Genomic DNA, 16,251 nt, shown 5'->3' with positions numbered 1-16,251 from the left:
AATTTCTGCAAGGAAATTTCTTGGGCGCTGCCATGGGCGTCTATTGAAATATCAGCATTGAGGGGTAATTTGGGCGCTCGCAGTGCCTGATAAAAAGCATGCGCTGTATCAGTGGCTGCTTTCTACTGGGCGCTACAGGTGCCCATATAACCCCTCAATGCCGATATTTCAAGAGGTGCCGACGGCGGGGGCTAAAACCTCTTCCAGTAGCGGGCACCCAAATTTCCTGCTTCGCATTACCGATGGTAAAGTTTAGTCATTAAACGATTATGGTTGGTTGGGGCTACTATCGGTGGTTTGAGCTGGATCCCTTCAATGCTCAGTAGATGGCGCACACACATGACTAAAGATGCAAGCTCTCCGTGGCAAGGTGTGGAGAGCTGGAAGACATGGAGCATGGAACTGCCTGACCACATGGGAGAAGAACCAAAAGCAGCTTCTGTGGTAAGCCTTCGGCCTTCGAACCAAGGCAACATGGAGAGGCAGACTGCTGGTTGCTTCTATAAAAGAGGCAAACCATGCAGGTTTTTTTCCTCAGGCTTATAGATTTCCTTATAACAATACACACCAAGGTTAATCATCAATAAATATACCCACACTCCCCTTATCTGCACCTTGTATCTTATAACAGCCGCTGAGCACTGCAGAGCACAGCTGGAGGTACCTGCATACCTTGCCTGGTAGATGAAAGGGTTACACCGTTCTGCTTTCTCACCTTGTACCTTTGTTGTCAGTTAACAGACAGAAAGATAAATTCCTTCCTCTCGGGAGATCAGATTTCTGGAGAGGACTTTGATTTATTGGGAAAGGTATTCTGACTTTCAGATTTCTCCGCCCTCGGTGTGCGCTCACTTTTACCAGCGCTGTCAGGGGAGGTGTGAAGAATGGCTGTCTGTGTGAATACATGCATTGAAATGCAGCCTAACCAAACAAACATAGCTGTAGGTTGTCTCATAACCACACAACCGCAAGATGAAAGTCAAGTGGAATATCTGAGGGAGAGGAGGTCTTTCTCTTCGGTCCTCAAAAAATGTTCTCACAGACAGAAGGGGAACCAAAAACAGGCCTTACTGCTAGGCCCGAACATAAGAGTTCCGCCTCAAGGGCCTCCACATGTGGCCACGTGTATACTTGAAAAGTGGAAAAAGTGGCTTATTAAAAATTCCTCAATCTCCACATAAATGTTTTATAACCATTGCTATGCATAAAATGTAAAATAAAAGAAAAAACTGAAGTACTTATGTTAATTTATTATCTCTACTGCTGCTTCTTGCTGTGCTTCTTTGTGGTCCAGTAGAGGAATAAGGCCCTACGGGAGGGAACGTTTTGGTAGAACTGGAGAGTTATCGGTAAAGTGATACTTAAGTGAAAACTTATCCCCACCGCCACCACATCCACAGGATTTAGAGCTAGGCCCCCTAGGCCATGGCCTAGGGCACCACAGGGGCAAGGGCACCAAAGCAGCAGGCTAAACTGGTGCAGCATTTGCAAGTTTGCATTGTGGCTGGTGGCTATGGACTTGGGCAGCATTGGAGATGGAAAGGAAGAGGAAGCTTCTGCACTGGAGACGAGCGGAGAAATGAGTGACACTGATGGCTGCTGTGGTGGGAAGGTGAGCTGGCAACCTATACTGAAGGGGGGGGGGGGGAGGAGGGATTAAGGTCTGGCTATCTATACTGGAGGGAAAGGGGGGAGGAGTCATCTGGCTACCTATACTGGGGGGGGGGGGGATCATCAGGCTACCTATACTAGAGGGAAGGGGGAGGGGTCATGTTGCTACCTATACTAGAGGGAAGGGGGAGGGGTCATTTTGCTACCCTATTGATGGGGGAGGCTGGTGACAGTGGCCTAGGGCGGTAAAAAGAACAAGTCCAGCCCTGCACATCCAGTTCTCGTCTCCTTTCACTTCTGTGACCTCTGGAGTCACGACGCTGCAGAAGCAGCTCTGTGAGGAGGAGGGCGTGGAGGGGGCGGGGGAGAGGCGGGAAGCACGCAGTGGAGAGTCAGTTAGAAGGTGGGGAAGGGATCTTCCTCTCCTGCAGGACGTTCCTTCCCCATTAAATTTGCCGACATTATGCATGACGGCAAATTCCCGCGGGGGCTAGCGGGGCCGCAGGGGTGAGCAAGAGCCGCAAGGAGGGCACACAGAGATGGGAACATGCCTCTGTCACTTTTTTACATTTGAAAACTGCCTTAGGTACACTTTAAAGAACAAGTGACACATATATGAGTTTTTTATTTTTAGGTTAGCATAAGTAGATAAATACTAGTTCTACTTACATAACCGATATATTGCACTGTCCACGGTATGATTTCTGAGAATCGTATAAAGGAAAAGCAGAGAATCCTATTCTAGGCAGTTTCCATCTTGGTTACCTTTGACCTCCTGACATTTCCTCCCTCACTTTTTTTTTCCTCTTGCTAATTGTGTATTCGTTACCCGCCCTCCTCCCAGAGTCTTCAGACACTCCCACTGAGGTCTATACTATGAAGTGCACTGTCCTATGTCATTAGAAGGAGGGAGAACTAAAGGGAAGAGGAGGAATATATTATAGATAAAAAGACCCCCCCCCCCCCAGCATGCAACTGTTTGGCAATGGCACTTATGCTCCTAAGGATAACTGTGATAACTCCAAACCATAACAGCAGAAAAAGTGTTGAATGCAGGATTAGCATCTTTATCACATAATACACTCAGACCAGTTGCTGTTAAATTTGATTTTTATGGTGACGATATCGCTTTAACCACATCGCATCCAGACCTTGTTTCCCCCTTACGGACCAGAGCAGTTTTGACATTTTAGCCATGTCCTTATTTAATCAGCAATAACATTATCGCTACTTATGACACCTAAATAAAATATATATTTTCAAGACTAACTAGGCTGTCATTGTATAGCATTTTTTCTCTTGAACAGTTTTGTTTTCTATGCATTTTAATAGGAAAAAAAAAGAGAAAAAAAAAAAGAGAGAAAAAAAAAGAGAAAAAACCAACACACATTATTTCTCAGTTTTACTAATTCAAGTTTAAAAAGAAAAAGTGCCATTGTAGATAAAAAGCACAAATTTTGTTTGTGACAGAAGCATAATTTTAAGTTTTGAGATAAACCGTAGAAAAAGCCAATTTATGGTGAAGATGTCGGATTCTGAAATAATGCGACAGTGTGTATTTTTCACTGTGAACGGAGAAAATAAAAGTATTTTTTATGGTAAAAATCAATCTTATCGGCTCAGGGAACATATATTCCCTTTCACCGATTAGTGCTGCAGCAGATAGTGCCAGAGGTGTGCAGACAGGTGCAATGCCCAATCATGCACAGCTGTGCTTCAGCTACAAGACTTATATCTACGTCCATGTGGCTTAGATGAAGTCACAGGGGACGTAGATATACTGCAGTGGTGGAAAAAGTGATTAAACAAAAAAGTAATAGTGAGAGACGGGTTGAAATAAATGCTTCAGAAAATAGCACTGCAGTCGACAATGCTTGGTCAGAGAGCTCAGGGAAGCTCTTTTGCATAGATAACTTAACTCTTCCTGTACTGGAAACAATTACACTGATGTATCTGATCTTAATGTTTTATTTCTTAGCTGTACTACACATACAAATCATTATATCATACGTTTATTTTCTATTCATATTCCCTGTAAGTATATTTATTAATACAGCGCTTGAGCTAGGTTCACAATGGCTGTAGCCAGCAGCGTAGCTTGGGAGCTCTGGGCCCCAGTGCGAGTTTTACATTTGGCCCCCCAAATTGCTCTATATATAAAAACTGATAGGGAGCACCAAACCCTGCCAAGGACAGCCGCATGTCAGAGAGGTGCAAGCTGGGGAGGGGAACAGTCTAATAATGGTAACAACTAATCAAAGCACATAAAGAGGTGATCATTACCAGCGCAGCACCAATAAAGACCTATTAAAGCAGGTGAAGGCCTCTAGTGGGCCCCTTTGCTCCAAGGGCCCCGGGTGCGGTCGCTACCTCCACATCCCCTATTGGTATGCCACCGGCCGCAGCATAACAGCAGGAACTCCGTGAAATGGGAATGCAGCACCACACATTACCTGTGCATTACGGCAGATACAGTGAAGCATACAGTCAATTAAAAGTATTTTTCACTTACTGTTAATGGACAAGTTTTGCAGTAATGCACTCAGGGGCGTAACAATAGGGGATGCAAGCCATGCAGCCGCAGGGGGGGGGGGGTACTTGCTCAGGGCTGTTTTTTTTTTGGAGGGGGGAGGGGTCGCAGCATGAGGGGAGAGCATGGGACATCGGCGGGGAGGGGGGACAGTTCCCCCCCCCTCACCTCGGGCTCTCCTCTCAGCGCGCTCCCCTCCCGCATCAATTACATTGCGAGCAGCGGCGGACAGCGGGGCTGCAACGCATACCTCTACCCGGAGGTTCCGCTCTCTCAGTGTCTGACGCTACTTCCTGTTTAAACAGGAAGTAGCGTGAGGCTCTTAGAGATTGTAGACCTCATGCTGCGACCCCTCTGAACGGCTGCTCAGATTTTTTGCAGGGGGGGCCTGGGGATTTCTAGTTACGTCCCTGAATGCACTGCATGCATACAATGTGTTATGCTGCCGCTCGCCGTTTTTCCCCTACACACCCGCTGCTCTGTGAATGTTGCAAAGGTGTTGCATTGCAATGTGGAGCGTGCGTCACGAAACGGCCGTTATGCCGCACCGCAACACACCACTGTTAACATAGCCTAAATCATATTTTACATGTGCATAGCAATCACCTCTGCAACCTCTGCAGGGGGGACCAGAGGCTTTGGGGGGCCCTCCACCTCCCTCTCCCCAACCGCAAGTGTAGCCAATTAGCAAAGAAAAGTAGCACGTGAACAGAGGGGCCAAAAGGATAAAATACGCTAAAATTGTTAAAAAGTTCAGGAGGCAGTGGTGGACTAACCATCCCCAGACAGACACAAAGCTGTTGATTTTTTCAGCACAAAAGATTTATTAACATATTCCAAATAAAACAGGCAACGCGTTTCACAGGTATATTCCTGCTTCCTCAGGCAATAAACGCAGGAGTATCACACAGCAAGGGGTCTAGTACACGCCTCCCCAAGCACCTCCCTCCTTCCCTATGCAGAGTCCTGATGAGAGTGTAAATGAGTGGTTACTCCCCCCCTAGTGTCGGCATTCCACTGACAAGGATTCCCTTCAGTTGGAGCACCTCTATCTACTTAATATTGCGTCTCCTCTAGCTACCCAATACTTGGGGGTACCTCTAGAAACTTAATATTGAGGGTAACTCTGGCTACCTAAAGTTAAGAAGCACCTGTAGCTACTAGGGTTGAGCCGAAATTTTCGAAATTTCGCGTTACTCTAATTACGCATGCGAAATTTGCTTTTACGATGTGAAATTATGGTAGCGTAATTGCCATTAAAATCGTAATTGAAAATACCGTAAGCGTAATTTTCAACGCGTAATTTCGCATTTCGTTCATAACGTAATTTCGCGTTAAACTATAACGTAATTTCGCGTTAAACCATAACGTAATTTCGCGTTTCTTCTTAATTTCGCGAATTTCGTAATTACTTGTTAGCTATAAAAAATTACCTGTTCGCATTAGCCAATCAGAAGCGAATCAGCGGTAGTCAGACGAACGCTAACAAATTTTCGCATATAAATGCTTTTTCGCGTTAAATAATGTAAAAACTAAGCATGCACAGTTCAAGGGTGTAAACTACGCTTACAAACGGTTGCATGCAAGGCAAACGTAATTTCGCGATACCCACTGTAATGCGAAAATTACACGAAAATTACGCTTACGCGGAATTTCGCGAAATCCTTTTTCATTACGATTATGTACTTACGGCCATAATCGTAATTATACTAATTACGCGAAATTTCGCGAAATCGTAATTAAGTCATTACGCTCATCTCTAGTAGCTACCTATGATGGGCAAGGGAAGTAAGAGAGGAGTGACAGCTGGGCCAGCCAGCACACTTGTGGTGCGGTTCGCATAGCTCCCAACTGTCCCTCTTTCCTCCTCATTCGTCCCTCTTTCACTACTTTGTCCCTCTTTCTATGTAAATATATACATTTCTCTACTACAAAATGTGTTTCTAAACTTTATTCCCATCCTGTAAATTGATATATTACTCATTTTCAAATGTTACTATGAAGGAAAATGCACCAGGACAGAAAGGACCAGTGTGTAGTCTGAATTATAAAACAACATATTTTTCTTATGAAATCTTTATGGTATGCGTAACTAGGGTTAACCAGGGACGTGGTCGAGGGCATGATCAGGGGTGTGGCAGGGGAGTGGCTTAAGTGTCCCTCTTTCTCATCTCAAAAAGTTGGGACGTATGGGTTCGGTGGAGGTTTGTAGGTCCATGGATGGCAAAATCTAAGGTGCTAGGACATCTGTGCCTATAGGCTTCTGGGAACAAAGGAGGCCCCATGGTCTCATTTTTACAGGGGGGCCTTACTAAGTCTAGTTACGCCCCTGATATTTTGTAATGACATTTGTTACAAAGCACAGGTACATTTCAGATGGAGGACTTTTTGAAATAAAAACATGTAGAAATGTCAAGCAGCAGCTGAGGCCAAGTGAACTGTCTATAGCTTTGGTTAGCAAACAGACAGAGGATGTAAAGAGGGACACTCCCGAAGAGTACACTTCACAATCAATAGAAAACTCAAAGTTCACCTCAAAGTATCAGGCTGAGTAGCTCAGGAAACCTTCGGCCACAGCGCAGAGCGACGCTGCGGAGGAGAGGAGCGCGTTCTACTCACTTGTGTGTGACTGCACAGGAAGTGACTGCAGGAGGTCTGTGGAGAGATGGAACACTTGCAGAGTCATACAGTCCCACTTCTCACTAGGACAGCCATGGCTTGTGTTTTTTTTTTTTTTTTTTTTCCAAATGCAATTTTTGTGCTATTGCTGTTGTGTGATGCGACTTTCCAGAAATGAGGGGTGGGGCTACACTTGCATTGGTGAACCCCTACCCCGGTAATGTGCGTGGCACTAATAGTAATGATAGGGGAAGCAGCGCCTCTTACACTATCGGTAAAATTGCCATGCGCTGTCTGGCACGGCAACTTGAGCCAGAAGAGCAACCCTGTCTTCAAGTACCGCTATCAGAGCATGTTTTCTGGAAATCCACAGTGATAGTGTCAGGCTTGTCTGGTCAATAACCACAGTGCAGACTGTATGCCCATGTGACTGGCCCAGAGCCCAGCCCGTAACACCTGCGCAAACTCCTGCCTAACACAATACTACAATACACCCTGCAGGTAGATGTAGCATACAGACTGACAGGTAGTCAATCACCAGACAGAACCTGATAATTCATGGCAATGCAGCAGCCACTGGAGAGGTATGTAGAGAGCGCACTTCTCCTGCGTAGACTGGCCCCGACTAGCTGAAGTTACGGGACCGGGTACCGAAGCATAGGTAAATGCAGGGGGGATTACAGCTGCCCAGAATCCCCCATCAGACCAGGGCTGGTGCAGTGTCTGGGGACAGCACAAGTTGAGACACCGGAATATCTACAGGTATCCTGCAGCTCACAGCACTGCCCCCTTTCTTTCCCTGCTACAGTTGACTTTGGATGTTGCAGCAGCGTATGTACAGAGCATGGAGCAGCAGTGTGTGTACAGAGCATGGAGCAGCAGCGTGTGTACAGAGCATGGAGCAGCAGCGTGTGTACAGAGCAGGGAGCAGCAGCGTGTGTACAGAGCAGGGAGCAGCAGTGTGTGTACAGAGCATGGAACAGCAGCGTGTGTACAGAGCATGGGGCAGCAGCGTGTGTACAGAGCATGGAGCAGCAGTGAGTGCACAGAGCATGGAGCAGCAGTGTGTGTGCAGAGCATGGAGCAGCAGCGTGTGTGCAGAGCATGGAGCAGCAGCGTGTGTGCAGAGCATGGAGCAGCAGCGTGTGTGCAGAGCATGGAGCAGCAGCGTGTGTGCAGAGCATGGAGCAGCAGCGTGTGTGCAGAGCATGGAGCAGCAGCGTGTGTGCAGAGCATGGAGCAGCAGCGTGTGTGCAGAGCATGGAGCAGCAGCGTGTGTGCAGAGCATGGAGCAGCAGCGTGTGTGCAGAGCATGGAGCAGCAGCGTGTGTACAGAGCATGGAGCAGCAGCGTGTGTGCAGAGCATGGAGCAGCAGCGTGTGTGCAGAGCATGGAGCAGCAGCGTGTGTGCAGAGCATGGAGCAGCAACGTGTGTGCAGAGCAGGGAGCAGCAGCGTGTGTGCAGAGGATGGAGCAGCAGCGTGTGTGCAGAGCATGGAGCAGCAGCGTGTGTGCAGAGCATGGAGCAGCAGCGTGTGTACTGAGCATGGAGCAGCAGCGTGTGTACAGAGCATGGAGCAGCAGCGTGTGTGCAGAGCATGGAGCAGCAGCGTGTGTGCAGAGCATGGAGCAGCAGCGTGTGTGCAGAGCATGGAGCAGCAGCGTGTGTACAGAGCATGGAGCAGCAGCGTGTGTGCAGAGCATGGAGCAGCAGCGTGTGTGCAGAGCATGGAGCAGCAGCGTGTGTACAGAGCATGGAGCAGCAGCGTGTGTGCAGAGCATGGAGCAGCAGCGTGTGTGCAGAGCATGGAGCAGCAGCGTGTGTGCAGAGCATGGAGCAGCAGCGTGTGTACAGAGCATGGAGCAGCAGCGTGTGTACAGAGCATGGAGCAGCAGCGTGTGTGCAGAGCATGGAGCAGCAGCGTGTGTACAGAGCATGGAGCAGCAGCGTGTGTACAGAGCATGGAGCAGCAGCGTTTGTACAGAGCATGGAGCAGCAGCGTGTGTGCAGAGCATGGAGCAGCAGCGTGTGTGCAGAGCATGGAGCAGCAGCGTGTGTGCAGAGCATGGAGCAGCAGCGTGTGTACAGAGCATGGAGCAGCAGCGTGTGTGCAGAGCATGGAGCAGCAGCGTGTGTACAGAGCATGGAGCAGCAGCGTGTGTACAGAGCATGGAGCAGCAGCGTGTGTACAGAGCATGGAGCAGCAGCGTGTGTACTGAGCATGGAGCAGCAGCGTGTGTACAGAGCATGGAGCAGCAGCGTGTGTACAGAGCATGGAGCAGCAGTGTGTGTACAGAGCATGGAGCAGCAGCGTGTGTACAGAGCATGGAGCAGCAGCGTGTGTACAGAGCATGGAGCAGCAGCGTGTGTGCAGAGCATGGAGCAGCAGCGTGTGTGCAGAGCATGGAGCAGCAGCGTGTGTACAGAGCATGGAGCAGCAGCGTGTGTGCAGAGCATGGAGCAGCAGCGTGTGTGCAGAGCATGGAGCAGCAGTGTGTACAGAGCATGGAGCAGCAGCGTGTGTACAGAGCATGGAGCAGCAGCGTGTGTGCAGAGCATGGAGCAGCTCTGGGGAACTTAGAGTCAGGTATGAGCACAGCCCTCTACCCTGCTGTGTCAATGCTTCACTTTCCACTTCATCACCAATGTTGGCTGTCCTCATTATCTGCATCCAAACTGCTCCTGATCGATCCCATTGTCGATCGAGAGCAGATCGGACATATTGGAAATAATCGCCAGATCCTGTCAGTCGGACACTAAATTGTACTATGTGTACCCAGCATGATGTCCTACCATATTATTATACTGTATTGTACATGGCTGAGTGAGACCTTTCAGGAATCCCCCCCCCCCCCTGAAAATCCTCGGTTTGCCCCTGCCAAAGCGATCCTCCGCTTGGATCGCTCCCACGCCGGAGGACGGCGGTGTGAGAACGATCTGAGCGGAGGGGGCTGGAGGAAACCCCAGGTATGTATAAATCTTTTTCTTTTATTCGCTGTGGCACACTAAGGGCTTGATTCACAAGGCGGTGCTAGCCTACTTAGCACGTCTAAAGTCTTTAGACGTGCTAACCAGGGTGCTAAGTAGGTTAGCACCGGATTTCTCAATCAGATCGCGCGCAAAGTTTTACGCGCGCAAAGTCCCATAGGCTTTAATGGGCACTTCGCGCGGAGCGCCCTGCGCTCTGTGCAGTGCGCGCATAAGGTTTTGCGCGCATAAGGTTTTACGCACGAAAAGCTCGTTTAGACGCGCTAAGGGGTTTTCACAGGCGTGCTAACAGTTAGCACTGCTTTGTGAATCAAGCCCTAAGTCTATTTGAAAGTTCCAAAACTCAGAAGACTGTTATGCTGCAGTGCCACCTGCTGGTAACCTAGTGTAGTTACACTGTAAGGTAACACTAGGTTGTACCTATTAGGGCCCGTTTCCACTAGTGCGACGCGATTTCGCCGGCATTCCGACGCTTGTAAAAACGCATGCGGGTGCGTTTCCGCATGCGTTTTACCCGCGATTTCGCGTGCGATTTCGCATGGCAGGGTGCCATGCGAAATTAACCATGACACTGCCAGGACTAAATTACATTGGGAAGGGTGCGAAATCGCACGCGAAATCGCGGGTAAAAACGCATGTACCAAACGCATGCGTTTTTACTATTAAATACATTAGCGGCGATTCGCACGGATTCCCGACGCAGACGAAAACTGTGGGTCCCGCCGCGCAGATTTGGCCCGCTGCCAAATCGCTCCCGCACGCCGCACAGGTGGAAACAGCCCCATCCACTAACATTAGCTATGCGAATCCGCATGCAGTGCCCGCATGCGGATTCGCCCTAGTGGAAACGAGCCCTTAGTGACTGTATTATCCCCCTATTTCCATGGAAAATGACTGCAATAAGATACCCAGTGGCCCTTGTCCAATTCACTTTTTCTCCTAAATCTTCTCCAAGAAGATCATTTTAATAACTTTTCAGCATTCGGTAATTGAATAAGTAGAAAAAAATAGGTGAAAAAGTACTGTTCAAAATAATGCTGGTGGTGGCTTCTAAGACGTATCTTTGATAAGGTGTGAATGTATTATCTAGGAGAAAACTAGGTAATGTTACTAGGTTACAAGAACAAGTGTGAATTGAATAAGGGCCAGTGAGGCTGGTTAGTTAAAGGATAACTTCAGTCAAAAAAAAAAATTGCCAAAAATGACACCGTGTGCGTGTGGTGTGTGTTTTTGTTTGTGTGTGTGTGGCTTAGTACAGAGTCTTACCGTACCTCCCTTACCCCTGCGTCAAGTAAACGATTTCCTGAAAAGAGGCCCATTTCTAAGTCCTGGTCGGTGCCCTCTGACCAGTACATACTACACTGCGCATGCGCTGTATGTCTATTTGGGCGCCTTGTGACCATGCTACTCGCGTACTCCCGCGTGCATACTGTGCATGTGCCAACCCTGCCGACCGGGACACTTTGCAGGAAACCCAGAGACTGACGCCGGGGAAAGGGAGGTGCGGTAAGAACTCTGCACTACTCCCCACACGCACAGTAGGAGTCCTTTTTGGGTGCCTATTAATTCGGCACCGATCACTTCGGTGCGGTGAGAGCCGAATCACGGCTCTCACGCTGCCGCTAAACGCCGAGGCGGCATTAAATACTATTCCCCATGTGAGTTGTCGCAACTCACAGGGAGATGTAATTCGGGGTCTGGCAGCCGCAGAGCCCCGAATTACCGCTACGCGGGGCGCGCATCAAATCATTGCTGCTATGCCAAAATCAGCTGATCCGGTCATTTTTAGCATTTTTTTGGGGGGGGGGGGAGGTCGGGGTGCATTTACGATTTCCAACAGGAGAAATAAAAACAGGTGTGAAAATATTTTGACTTGCCGAAAAATTGCACGTGGTTTCCAATAGTTGTGTGAGTACCTAATGTTTTGTGATCCAAACAGAGCCGGATCATCCTCGAGTCAAATCTTGCTAAAAAAAAAAAAAAAAAAAAAATGATGACCATCAATGGTGGCAAAAACTACTATCTTGCTGTAAGATCCACTGGCCGCTTATGGCGGCAGAACACCGATACCCACGCTGAGGCGCAAGCCTCTGGGTCTCGGCCAGTCTCTGACGTCACTGGAGCGCAGGGCGCTCAGCTCCCATTGGATAAGAGGCGGACGCGCTCTCAGTACATGCTCCACCGCTGTAAACATTAACCATGTGAGCGCAGCTCTGCTGACACTCTCTCTGTGGATTGGTTACTTTGGATTCCTTTTGGTTTTGATTGGTTAAGTGCTAGTATAAATGTAAGGTGAGCGCCCTCAGTTATCGCCCGTGATAGCCTATGCTGGGCTTGTTGCTGAGATTGCGCTCACACCAAGTGCTTGTCTTGCTGAGAACTTGTGTCCGTCTCTTGACTAAGCTTCTTCTAGATTGGATTACCCGTTACCGACCCGGCTTGAACCTGACCACGTATTGGATACCTTGTTACCGACCCGGCTTGTTAAAGGTTTCGCATGAATGCTGCCTGCATTAACCCTGGCCTGTCTGACCTCACATCCATCTAGTGATTACTTCAGCAATTGCCTGCCACCATGTCTTCGTCTGGATTGCCTCAGCCTATAGGCCTCTGGTGATTATTCAGTATATTGGATACATTGCATTGCTGTGTTTGGTGATTGCTGTCTGCCAGCCTGTATGCTACATCTGCCTGCAGGGTATTGTAGTGTTGTATTAGGCAGGAGTAGAGATGAGCGTAATGACCTAATTACGATTTCGCGAAATTTCGCGTAATTAGTGTAATTACGATTATGGCCGTAAGTACATAATCGTAATGAAGAAGGATTTCGCGAAATTTCGCGTAAGCGTAATTTTCGCATTACAGTCGGTATTACGAAATTAATGTGTATGGCCATGCTCCCAAGCGGAAAAGTTGACGCATGTATCAATGTTAGGTAGCCGCCGACTTTAAGGGTTAATAGCAAAGCCCCCTTAAATGCTAAGAGCCTCAAATTTGGAGAATATATTAAGGAGATCAGGAGGAATAAGAGGAAAAATTTTTTTTTCAAAAAGACCTTATAGTTTTTGAGAAAATCGATGTTAAAGTTTCAAAGGAAAAATGTAAACATTTAAAAACCCGCCGACTTTAACGGTTAATAGCAAAGCCTGCTTAAAGTTTAGGAACACCAAATTCCCAGGGTATATTAAGGGGATCAGTGGGAATAAGAGGAAAAAATTTTTTTTCAAAAAGAACTTATAGTTTTTGAGAAAATCGATTTTTAAGTTTCAAGGGCGAAAATGTCTTTTAAATGCGGAAAATGTCAGTTTCTTTTGCACAGGTAACAATAGTGTATTATTTTCATAGATTCCCCCAAGTGGGAAGAGTTTTACTTACTTCGTTCTGAGTGTGGGAAATATAAAAAAAAACCGACGTGGGGTCCCCCCTCCCAGACCTCTTTAACCCCTTGTCCCCCATGCAGGCTGGGATAGCCAGAATGCGGAGCACCGGCCACGTGGGGCTCCGCACCCTGACTATACCAGCCCGAATGGTCCATGGATTGGGGGGTCTCGGAAGGGGAGGGGCAGCCAAGCTTTCCCCTCCCCCTCCGAGCCCTTGTCCAATCCAAGGACAAGGGGCTCTTCTCCACCTCCGATGGGCGGTGGAGGTGGAGGCCGCGATTTCCTGGGGGGGGGGGGGTTCATGGTGGAATCTGGGAGTCCCCTTTAAAAAGGGGTCCCCCTTTTTTAACATCGATTTTCTCAAAAACTATAAGGTCTTATAAAAAATTTTTTTCCTCTTATTCCTCCTGATCTCCTTAAAATATTGTCCAAATTTGAGGCTCTTAGCATTTAAGGGGGCTTTGCTATTAACCCTTAACCACTTTACCCCCGCGCGTACGTATTTCTCCGCCCCTTTTTCCATCCTTTAAAAACCAGGGACGGAGAAACACGTACTTTCCGCGTTCCCGACGCTGCCCGCGCTCCCGCTCGTAAACACGCCGCCCGCCGCTAGTAAAACCGCCGCCGCCCGCTCGCCCAGAGATCAATGAACGGGAAAATCCATTCCCGTTCGTTGATCTAAGCCCCGCAATGATCAGCTGCTCTCCTATGGGCAGCGCGATCATTGTGAGAAAAAACTCACGTGTCCATGCTCATTATACTTCCTCCAAGCTTCCGGAAGGAAGCTTGGAGGTCGCATTAAAACAAAAAGTTACTGTGGCCATCTTGTGGCCAAATAGTAAACTACACCCTACACATTTTTCACATACAAATAAATGACTTTTACACATAAAATTAACTCATTACCTCCCACACTCCCAATTTTTTTTTTTTTGTAATTAAAAAAAAAAATAAAAAATTTACAATTAAAAAAAATACATAGTTACCTTAGGGACTGAACTTTTTAAATATTTATGTCAAGAGGGTATAACACTGTTACTTTATAAACTATGGGCTTGTAATTAGGGATGGACGCAAAACTGAAAAAAAATGCACCTTTATTTCCAAATAAAATATTGGCGCCAAACATTGTGATAGGGACATAATTTAAATGGTTTTATAACCGGGACAAAAGGGCAAATACGTTTCATGGGTTTTAATTACAGTAGCATGCATTATTTAAAAACTATAATGGCCGAAAACTGAAAAATAATTATTTTTTCCCCCACATTTTTCCTATTTTCCCATTAAAACACATTTAGAAAAAAATAATTCTTGGCATAATGTCCCACCTAAAGAAAGCCTAATTGGTGGCGAAAAAAACAAGATATAGTTCATTTCATTGCGATAAGTAATAATAAAGTTATAGACGAATGAATGGAAGGAGCGCTGAAAGGTGAAAATTGCTCTGGTGCTCAGGGGGTAAAACCCCTCAGTGGTGAAGTGGTTAAAGTCGGCGGCTTTTTTATATTATACGGAGCGTTACGGTTTAACGCAAAATTACGGTAGCGTTTAATGCGAAATTACGGCATGAACGAAACGCGAAATTACGCGTTGAAAATTATGCTTACGGTATTTTCAATTACGATTTTAATGGCAACCGCTACCGTAATTTCGCATCGTAATCGCAAATTTCACATGCGTAATTTTAGTAATGCGAAATTACGAAAATTTCGGCTCAACTCTAGGCAGGAGCTTTTGCAGGTGTGAGGGCTGGGTTATAGGTCAGTCATATGGCCATACAAAAGTTTTTTTTACACTTGCGCTCAACAGTATAGTGTTGGCCCTTTAAATGTACCCTCGGTGCAGCTCTCTTGTGCTGGATGGAGCCAGTCACTGGTAAAAACAGAAGGGTAAGGGGAGACAGAGAGCGCTCCGATGGTGCATTACCACAAATATATGTATTAAGCACGCAACAATATATGCACTTACAATATGTAAAATAATACTGCGCCTTGTATAGCCCGTCAGTCGGTCGCCTCAGTACATTCCAGCCTGGCCAGGGCTGGAGGTGTGGATGGAATCACACAGGAGCGTCCTTCTGCGGGGAACGGTGCGCAGTGACTGCTGTCTGACGTCACTACCGGTTTCGGCGTAAGTCCATCACCTGAGGAAGGCGTGGACTTACGCCGAAACCGGTAGTGACGTCAGACAGCAGTCACTGCGCACCGTTCCCCGCATATGGCCATACAGTCTGACTCACAGCAGGTGACCAGACAAGCCTGACACTTGCCTAGGGCACCATTTCATCTTAATCCATTTCTGGATCCAGTAGCAATTAAAATCGCATTACAAAAACGCATGCAGTGCAAAACAGCCTTTATTGAAACACAACGCATTACGCCGGACACACCTGTCTTCCTCAGATGACTTCAAAAAAGGTACCAATAAGGCAAATAAATATCACTTTCTTGCTATTAAAACTACTACAGTATTTGCGTAAAACAACAAATATGGACCAGTTACTTAATACAAACTGTACTTACTACCGGGACCATATTTGTAATAAATAAAAAGTAGTTTTATTAACAAGAGTTGTTTATTTGCCTTATTGGTACCTAAGGTACCCACACTTCACAACTTTTTGACATAAGAAAGAGGGACACTTAAGCTGATCCCCTGACACACCCCTAGTAGTGCGTACCAGAAAGATTTCATAAGAAAAATGTTGTTCTATAATTCAAACCCCACTGGTCATTTCTATTCTTGTTCATTTTCCTTCATATTAACATATGAAAATAAGAAATATATCTATTTAAAGAATGGGAATAAAGTTTAGAGTTAAACAGATTTTCAGTAGAAACAAATATATTTACATAGATCTTTACATCAGTCCTGAAAGAGGGACAAATGAGGAGGAAAGAGGGACAGAGGGAATTGGTTCCCAAAGAGGGACTGTCCCTCCAAAAAAGGGACAGTTGGGAGCTATGACTGGTACCTTTTAGGCCCAGTGCACACCAAAAACCTCTAGCAGATCTGCAAAACACTAGAGGTTTTTGGAGCAGATTTCAGAGCGATTCTAGGCATGTGCAGAGAGATTTTCTAAACATGCCTGGCATTTTTTGGAGCGTTTTTGTGTAGCA

This window comes from Hyperolius riggenbachi, chromosome 12 (assembly GCF_040937935.1).
Source record: "Hyperolius riggenbachi isolate aHypRig1 chromosome 12, aHypRig1.pri, whole genome shotgun sequence".
NCBI lineage: Eukaryota > Metazoa > Chordata > Amphibia > Anura > Hyperoliidae > Hyperolius > Hyperolius riggenbachi.
Note: the sequence above shows the minus strand (reverse complement) of the source record.